The following is an 8188-nucleotide window of genomic DNA, read 5'->3' as shown; positions in this document are numbered from 1 at the left end:
GCATCCTCTCTGGGCCTCCATTGCCCCTGCAAAATCAAGCAGTTGGACAAGCTGACCTCTAAATCTGTGGTCCTCTGAGCCCAAGCTAGACAGCTCCCATGTGGTGGGGCTTGTGTAAAATGTTTGTACTTTAAAAAGCTGGACAGTAATCTCCTTGAAGGCAGGGGTCTTGTTTTATATGCCTTTTTTTATCCAAAGAACTACCTTGCCCCTTACTTGCCTCCTTCCCAAGAATGTCACTGGCCAATATTTGGCCAAATGCTCTCTTTCTACACTCAACAATTCCATGGTACAGAGAGGCTCCTATATATGAGGACATTTTTTCACATCAAGAAAAGATTTCCAGGCTTCCCCAAAATGACAGCTGTTCTCTTAGTGGCCAGTGACTGATACTGGACAGGCACCCTTTGCTTTGTGATCCCCAGGGGTTCATCACCCATGACTTGGTGCCCACTGGTTCAATACAAGAAGAGAGGTGTCAGGGTATTGGGAAGGGATCCACCTGCAGGTGCCTTGGGACCTGAAGATGACTTTTGGGGGAACCTCCAAAAGCCCCCCCTCCCTAGGGCTTCTACATTCTGTGTGGGTAGAATACTAATTAGTTCTGTGAGACAAATGATTAGTTGTAAATGAGACTTGATAAACAGTGCAGTCCCCTTGACCCTCGGCCAAGTCCTTATTCCTTTAACCAGATAATCCTCTGGGGTCTGAGCTCACCCCCTCCTTATGTCAGTGTCATCATATCTGGATGTCTAACCTGGTCAAGGGTGCTCTAACTTATTCTTCCCAAACTTATCTCCCAATACATTGGGAGTTATCTCCTAAGTTACTAAGTAACCTCAGTATTCCTAGGAAGTGCAGTAGAAAACAAGGGCTCTCAGTAAGATTGAAAGCATCAAGAGCCTGGGATGGATGGTAGCATGAATCATTGAGTCTAACCCTCTCAAACCTTGCATGGGGAAACTGAGGCTTGAATCAGGTCATAACGTGGGGACTTTAGAGAAGAAGAGACTTTAGAGGTGATCATTCCAAGCCTCTTATTTTACACAGGAGGAAACCAAAGCCCAAGGAGTTATAGTGACTTGCTCGAACTCATATGAGTAAAAAATGTCAGTGGTAGAATTTGAACCCAGTCTGCCAACTCCCAAGTCAGAGCTCTTTCCACTGAACTAGGAGAGTCTTATCTCCCACTCCAAGTCCAGTGTCCTCTCCTACACCTCCACCTTCCCCAGCCTGAAGGGATGACTTCATACTACCATAGGTGGTAAAAAAAAGTAAGGAATTTGGTCAGATAACTGTTCTCTTCTTCCTGAAGCAAGGGTGGGCACAGAGTGAGCCTGAAGTGACTTATCAGGCCAGAAGATTATGAGAATGGCAAAGAGAGACAGACTTAAAGGTAATTGGATATAACCTTCTCCCAAGTTAATATTATTTTTTTAAAGGTGAGAACATATCACTAGCACAGGAAGCCTGTCCGATCAAAAAGCTCACCTAGAACCTAAATTTAAATCACTGCCCAAGACTGAACTGACTATTTGAGATATCTGTTTGCCTCTCTGAGCCTCAGTTCCCCCATCAGTAAAATGGGGATAATATTGCCTCACAGAGTTGTTGTGAACATTCAAGTACTTTGTAAATGGAACAGGTGAATGCTAAGTTCTTTTCTACATCTGATGCTAGCATCAGGTGCCACTTTCTGGCCCAAAGAGCAGGACTAGAGGGCAGAAAAAGCTCTTCATTGTGTAGTACAGTCAGTAAGACACTGAATTTAAACTCAGGAATAATGGCAATAACAATAGCATTAACCTAGTCCAACACCCTCATTTTACAGGTGGGGAAACTAAAACCCAGCAAAAGGAAGTGATTAACCCAAGGTCACACAGGTAGTAAGTGGTGGCGCTGGGATTCCAGGGGTTAACAATGGAGCATAGCATTTTAGGCTTGCAAAGAACTTTCTAAGCATTTTCTCATTTGATCCCCACAAGAAAACCAGCTCACATGGCACTTGCTACTGTGCTAAGCACTTTACAATTATTATATCATCTAAGACTCCCAACAATCCTGGTATATAAGTGTTATTAACTATCCCTATTTTACAGATGATGAAAATGAGGCTAAGTGACTTACTCAGGGTCACACATCTCATAAGGATCTGAGGCTGGATTTGAACTCAGGTCTTCCTGTCTCCAGGCCCAGATCTCCATCCACTGATCTCCCTAGTGGCATTCAAACTCTACCTTAGATACTTTTTTTGCTTTTTGGAGGGGGGAGGAGGGGTAATTGGGGTTAATGACTTGTCCAAGGTCACACGGCTAGTTCGTGTTAAGTGTCTGAGACTGGATTTGAACTCAGGTTCTCCTGACTCCAGGACCGGTGCTCCATTCACTCCACCACCTCGCCCCCCCTACCTTAGATACTTATTAATTGTGTGACCAGCCAGTTCACCTAACCTCTACTTTACTGCATTTTTTTCTTCTCTATAAAATGAGGATGGGCTTACAGGCCCTTTCAGCTTTAAAATCGCAGTTCAATGACATTATGAAACCGCCTCCTTTCTCTGGGCCTGTTTCCTCATCTGTAAAATGAGGGGATTGGAATTGGTGGCACTCACTTCCTTTCTAGGTCTAAACCTATGAACCTTCCCAGTCATTAACACTTCCTTCTTGAAATTAGTTTGCATATATTTACTATTTACTTAACTGTACACATGTATCCCTCTAGTTATGGAAGAGAATGTAGGCTCCCAGAGGGCAGGCAAGGACTGTTTTATTTTTTGTCTTGTAGCCCCAGAACCGCATACCAGTCAATCAGCAAATCAATCAAACATTTATAGTATATTTCCTATGTGGCAAAAAATTAAACAGCCCCTGCCTGCCCTCAGGGAGCTTCCATCAAAAATGTTTCATAATTGCTAGTTGAATTGCCTTCTTCTCCCTAGACTACCATTTCTTCATCTGAAATGTAGGGATTAGACTTGGCTTGTGGATTCCTTCTAGCTCTAAATCTATTTATGACCCCATGACTTAAGAAGTGGTGATAGGGGACTGAAGACATCTATTCTATAAAGTGCTTTGAGATCACACTTAATTTGAAGGGCCCCATAATAACCCATGGAAGCCAGGCAGTAGTTTTCCAGTCTTTGTGGGAGTTGGGTGGCCAGGCATTCTAGGGCTGACTCCCTACCCTCCTCTTGCATTTGAGGGGATTCTTGGGAGCCTCGACCCTCCCACAAGGCTGCAAGAACCATGGGTAATTTTATTATTTTTTCCAAGGTCTTATTTGAAACACCAACATGCTCATGGAAATTAATCTGTGCCCAAAGGCCTGAAAGACATAGGAATCCGGTGCCTTTTATTAATAACACAAGAATAATTCCCTCTCTCGACTTGGAAAATGAATGTCAGGGTGCCCATCTATCCCCTCTGTGTGTGGGGGGCCTGGCGTAGCCCTCCACCACCAGGCGGCTGCTTTTTCATCCATCTCATATCCCGAAAGATGGAATTCTCCAGCTCGGAGAGATAATAAGCAGGTATCGACTGGTGCTGGGGTCATTATCAAGATTTATTCAGTCAATATGGCCTCTCCAGTCAATAAATCGTGATGTTGATAAAGAAGGAAGGGTATAGACTTGTGGACTTTATTAAAAAACTTTTTTTTTCTTTTTAAGCCCCAAACTCTAGCCCCTTTCTTGGTACATTCCAGCGACCTCATCATGCTGTTAAGACTCCTTTCTAATCTCAATTTCCATTTCCATCTTCCTTCAAATTTTGTAGTGATCCCTTTACAGCAACACCTGAGGATGAATGGAGTCAGTCAGCAAGTATTTATTAAATGCTTACTATATGCAGACACTTACCAGCTGTGTGACCCTGAGCAAGTCATTTAACCCTATTTGCCTCAGGCTCCTCATCTATAAAATGAGCTAGAAAAGACAACGGCAAACCACTGTAGTATCTCTGCCAAGAAAATCTCAAATGGGCTCATGAAGAGTTGGACATGACTGAAAAACAACAACTTACTATTTACCTGTTTGCCTCGGTTTCCTCATCTGTAAAATGAACTGGAGAAGAAAATGGCTAACCACTCCAAGTATCTTTGTCTAGAAAATCTCAAATCAGGTCAAGAAGAATTGGACATGACTGAAAAACAGCAGCAGTATGTAAATGGTTTGGTCTCCATTTTACAGATGTGGAAACTGAGGTTCATGAGTGTCTACTTTGCTCAATTCAACCCACATTTATTAGGATTGTGCTATGTGCTAGGCACTGTACTAAGGCCTAGTGATATGAAGACAAAACCCAATCTCTGTCAGTGGTGTGTTGGTAAATATTTAATAACCAATTCTCCAAAAAATAAATGCACACACAGCACACTTTTAAGTTTAATATGCATTTTTAGCATTTTCTCTCTCACTTTTTTGATTCTAGATAGTCAACAAAACAATAAGCCAAACCCCCATTTGGAGCTTTTGCTGGTTTCCAACTTGTAAAACTCTGAAAATTTAAGTCAGTTTGAGCTTCCTTCAGCCCACCCCTGGTGGCTGCCCTCAAGAGATTCCATTCCACATGTATGTTTTGTACTTTGTCTAGGGGTCACCCTGCTTAGAAGTAGAAGAGCCAGAATAGGAGCTCAAGCCTCGTCTGCCTCCAAGACCACTATGCTTCTCACGACTGCCCCTCCTCCATTATAACATGTTTGGCTTTCAATCGGGTGGTCCACACCATCTTTAAGCTCTATTTCAGGGATCCCGTGGGACACTTAAACCCTGAATTTGGAAAAATAAACCATCCCCTAATAAATTCTTCAAGTCTCAGATCTAGAGCTGGGACTTCAGTACCAATCCATTTATTTTACAGAGGGGAAAGCTGAAGTCCAAGAAAAGACAGGTGGCAACAGATCACACAGCTAGAAAGTGCTTCTTGCATGGGCTAAATTGAATGGCTACCTGTGACTGTGGACCAGATTAAGGAGCAGTGGGTAGGATTTGAATTCACATCTTCCTGATCTGAAGTCCAGCCTTCTCTCTATTGCCAAGAGTTTTTCTGTCTCTGTTCTGTGAGGCCAAGGAGAACCCAAGTTAACTGCATTTCTATCTCTGTTCTCTGATTTTATTGGTACAAGTTTTATTGATGACTTTTATTTCATTATCATCAATGATAATTAATATCAACATAAATATAATAAATCCATACGTAATAAAAACAGGAGTCATCAATAAAACTTATTATTGCTGACGTCATTATTGTCTCCCCCATTGCTAGCGTGGGTTTAGACTTCCTATGTTGGATGTTGTCCTTGTCGATCCTGGTTTCTTCCTTGCTAGAGTCATAGGGAAGGGGAGCTTTCCTTAGCCTGGCCTCCCACCCTCCCCGGGTGTTTGCATGGGTGTGCATGAGTGCACAATGGATACTGCTTTTCAGGTAAAGACTGTTGATAAAAGGAAGGAGGAAAGGAGGAGAATAAACATTTATTAGGCACCTACTATATGCCAAGGCACTGTGGTAAGCACTTTACAAATATTATCTCATTTATCACAACAACTCTCAAAGATAGGTGCTATTATAATCCTTGTTTTGTAGTTGAGGAAACTAAGGCAGGCAAAGGTGAAGGGACTTGCCCAGGGTTACACCTATATGAGGCTAGATTTGAATTCAGGTCTTCCTGAATTCAGGCGCAGCACTCTCTCCTATGCATCACCTAGACTTACCCAAAGACTGCTGATATGATTGAGCTATAGACTTTCCCTCAGGTCTAGTCTCCTGAATTGTTTTCCCGATACTGGGCACTGGTGCCTTGGACCCATGGTGGCCATGGCCTGGATTGTATGAAGTGGTTGGGGATGAGATCATGAGTGCAGGTCATAGCTGGGATTACGGGGAGGGTAGTAACTGGTAGTCATGGCCAAGGTTGGGAGAGAGCAATCTTTGCCTGTAACTGGAGTCCCTTAGTGGCTATGCCAGGCCCAGAGATATAGTCTGTAGTAGGCTTTGATCAAGAAATAAACATTTATTAAGCACTCACTGTATGCTAAACTCTGGGGATACAAAGCTAGTGAGAGGGTCGCTGTCCTCATGGATCTTTTATTTTATTGGGGGAGACACCACATACATATATAGCCTATACAGAATAGATAAAAAATAAATACAATGTGTTTAAGGAAGGAGGGCAAACACTTGGGGTGGGGTGGGCAGAGGTCAGAAGTTTGGTGCAGAAGATGATGCTTATTCTATAGCTTGAAAGAGGAAAGGGACTCTGTGAGGTGGTGGTGAGCAGGGAAGGGACTTTATTTTCTTGTCTATCCTCAGAGAGACCGGCAGGCAGACTAATGGGTGAGTGGATGGAAAGATAGATAGATGGAGAGACAGACAGAACATTTATTAAGTGCTTGCTATGTGCCTGGTACCTGGTACCTGGTAAGTTCTTAATAAACGCTTCTTGAATGGGTTAAATTGAATTTCTGCCTGGTGGACCATGGGCCTTGGATAAGGATCAGTGGATAGAAATTGAAGAGGAGCAGATTTAGGCAGCTAGGGGGTGCCATAGTGGATAGAGCACTAGACCTAGAGTCAGGAAGGCTCTTCTTCCTGAGTTCAAATCCATCCTCAGACACTTACCCTGGGCAAGTCACTTTACCCTGTTTGCCTCAGTTTCCTCATCTTCAAAATGAGCTGGAGAAGGAAATAACAAACCATTCCAGTATCTTTGCTAAGAAAACCCCAAAAGGGGTCACGAAGAGTCAGATATGACTGAGAAATAACTGAACAATGGATTTAGGCTTGACGTCTAGAAAAACTCTCTAACCAGGATTGTTGTCCCACAAGTGCAATGGGCTACCTCAGGAGGAAGTCAGCATCCTGTCACTCAAGGGGGATGTCTTCAGGGAGACCAATTAGGGAGCCATTGCAGTGGTCCAAATGAGGGACGATGAGGGCAAGTCTCCATTTTACTGGTGAAAGAATTGAAACCCAGAGATGACCCACTAAAGGAAATGCACCCACTTTCCTATTCCTGGCTGAGTGGGGTCATTGATCTCAAGCCAGAGGGAAGTTCAGAGTCTGTCTAGTCCAACCGTCTTATTTTACCCATGAGGAAACTGAGGCCTGGGAGGTGAAGTGACTTCCTGGCAGCTCAGTGTCAGAAGCAAGGCTCCAATGCAAGCTTCCACCTTCCAGCCCTGCTCCTTCCACTTAGATCTCTGAGCATGTGTATATTTCTGTAAAGCAGCCCCAGTGCCTTTTAATGTCTCCTTGCTGTGTAATTATTTTTTGACTAGTTCGGTGTAACATTTAATGATTTCCCCAAAGCTGAGAGCAGCCCCCAGAGTATTGATCTCAATGCAGTTTAAGTGACTCACCGGTAATATTGGGCCTGCTGTAATAGGAGCAGAGGTTTGCAGGCGGCAGGCGGCTGGCTGGTGGAAGCTTCTGAGCACAGGGGGCAGGTGGCCCCTCAAGGAGCAGGGAGAGCATCCCCCAGAGACCCATGTCAGTGGGAGCCAGTGGGGAGCTGGGGTCCCGCTCCTGGGCTGGGGCCTGAGGTGAGCATCAGGAATGCCAGGGAGCTTTCCACCTGCCTTGGATTTCCATCTGCCAGGGTCCTAGGAAAGGGGATTGATGTCCAAATGCCCTGCCACTGAGCATACAACAGGAGAGAGCTGGGGGCAGTTGGCCCTCTTTCTTCCTGAATATTTGGGATGACAGTGCCAAGGGGCTCTCTGAATCCAGGGGTTTTAGAACAGAAAGGGATCCAGGAAATTGACTTATTCAGTCCTCTTGGGGCTATGGAGGGGAGGGGGAAGCATTGAGCTAAAAGATTCGACTTAAGGGCCTATTTCTACCACTATAAGCTCTTAGGCAAATTCTAGCTTTTCTATAAGCCTCAGTTTCCCTTTCTAAATAATGAGGGACTTGGAGTAAGGAATTTTTAAAGACCTTTCCATTCCTGACCTGTGTTCAGATGCCAACCCCAGCTCTGATATTCCATATTCTAAAGCGCCTAAAAGCTCCAACACCCTATGTTCTAAGGCCCTTCTTAACCATAATGGTCTATATTCTGAGGTCCTTCTTCCCCACTAGCACTGACATTCTGTGTTCTAAGATTCTCTCCATTCTTGACCTTCTCTATTCTAAGGTCCCTCCTGCCTCTATAAGTCTTTACTCTCAGGCCCCTCCCAGCTCTAACATTCCCT

The sequence above is a fragment of the Petaurus breviceps genome, unplaced genomic scaffold (assembly GCF_028583685.1).
Source record: "Petaurus breviceps papuanus isolate PSGF00001 unplaced genomic scaffold, PetGlider_PUasm1.0 99, whole genome shotgun sequence".
Lineage (NCBI taxonomy): Eukaryota > Metazoa > Chordata > Mammalia > Diprotodontia > Petauridae > Petaurus > Petaurus breviceps.
The sequence above is the reverse complement of the archived record's forward strand: the minus strand, read 5'-3'. Positions refer to the sequence as shown.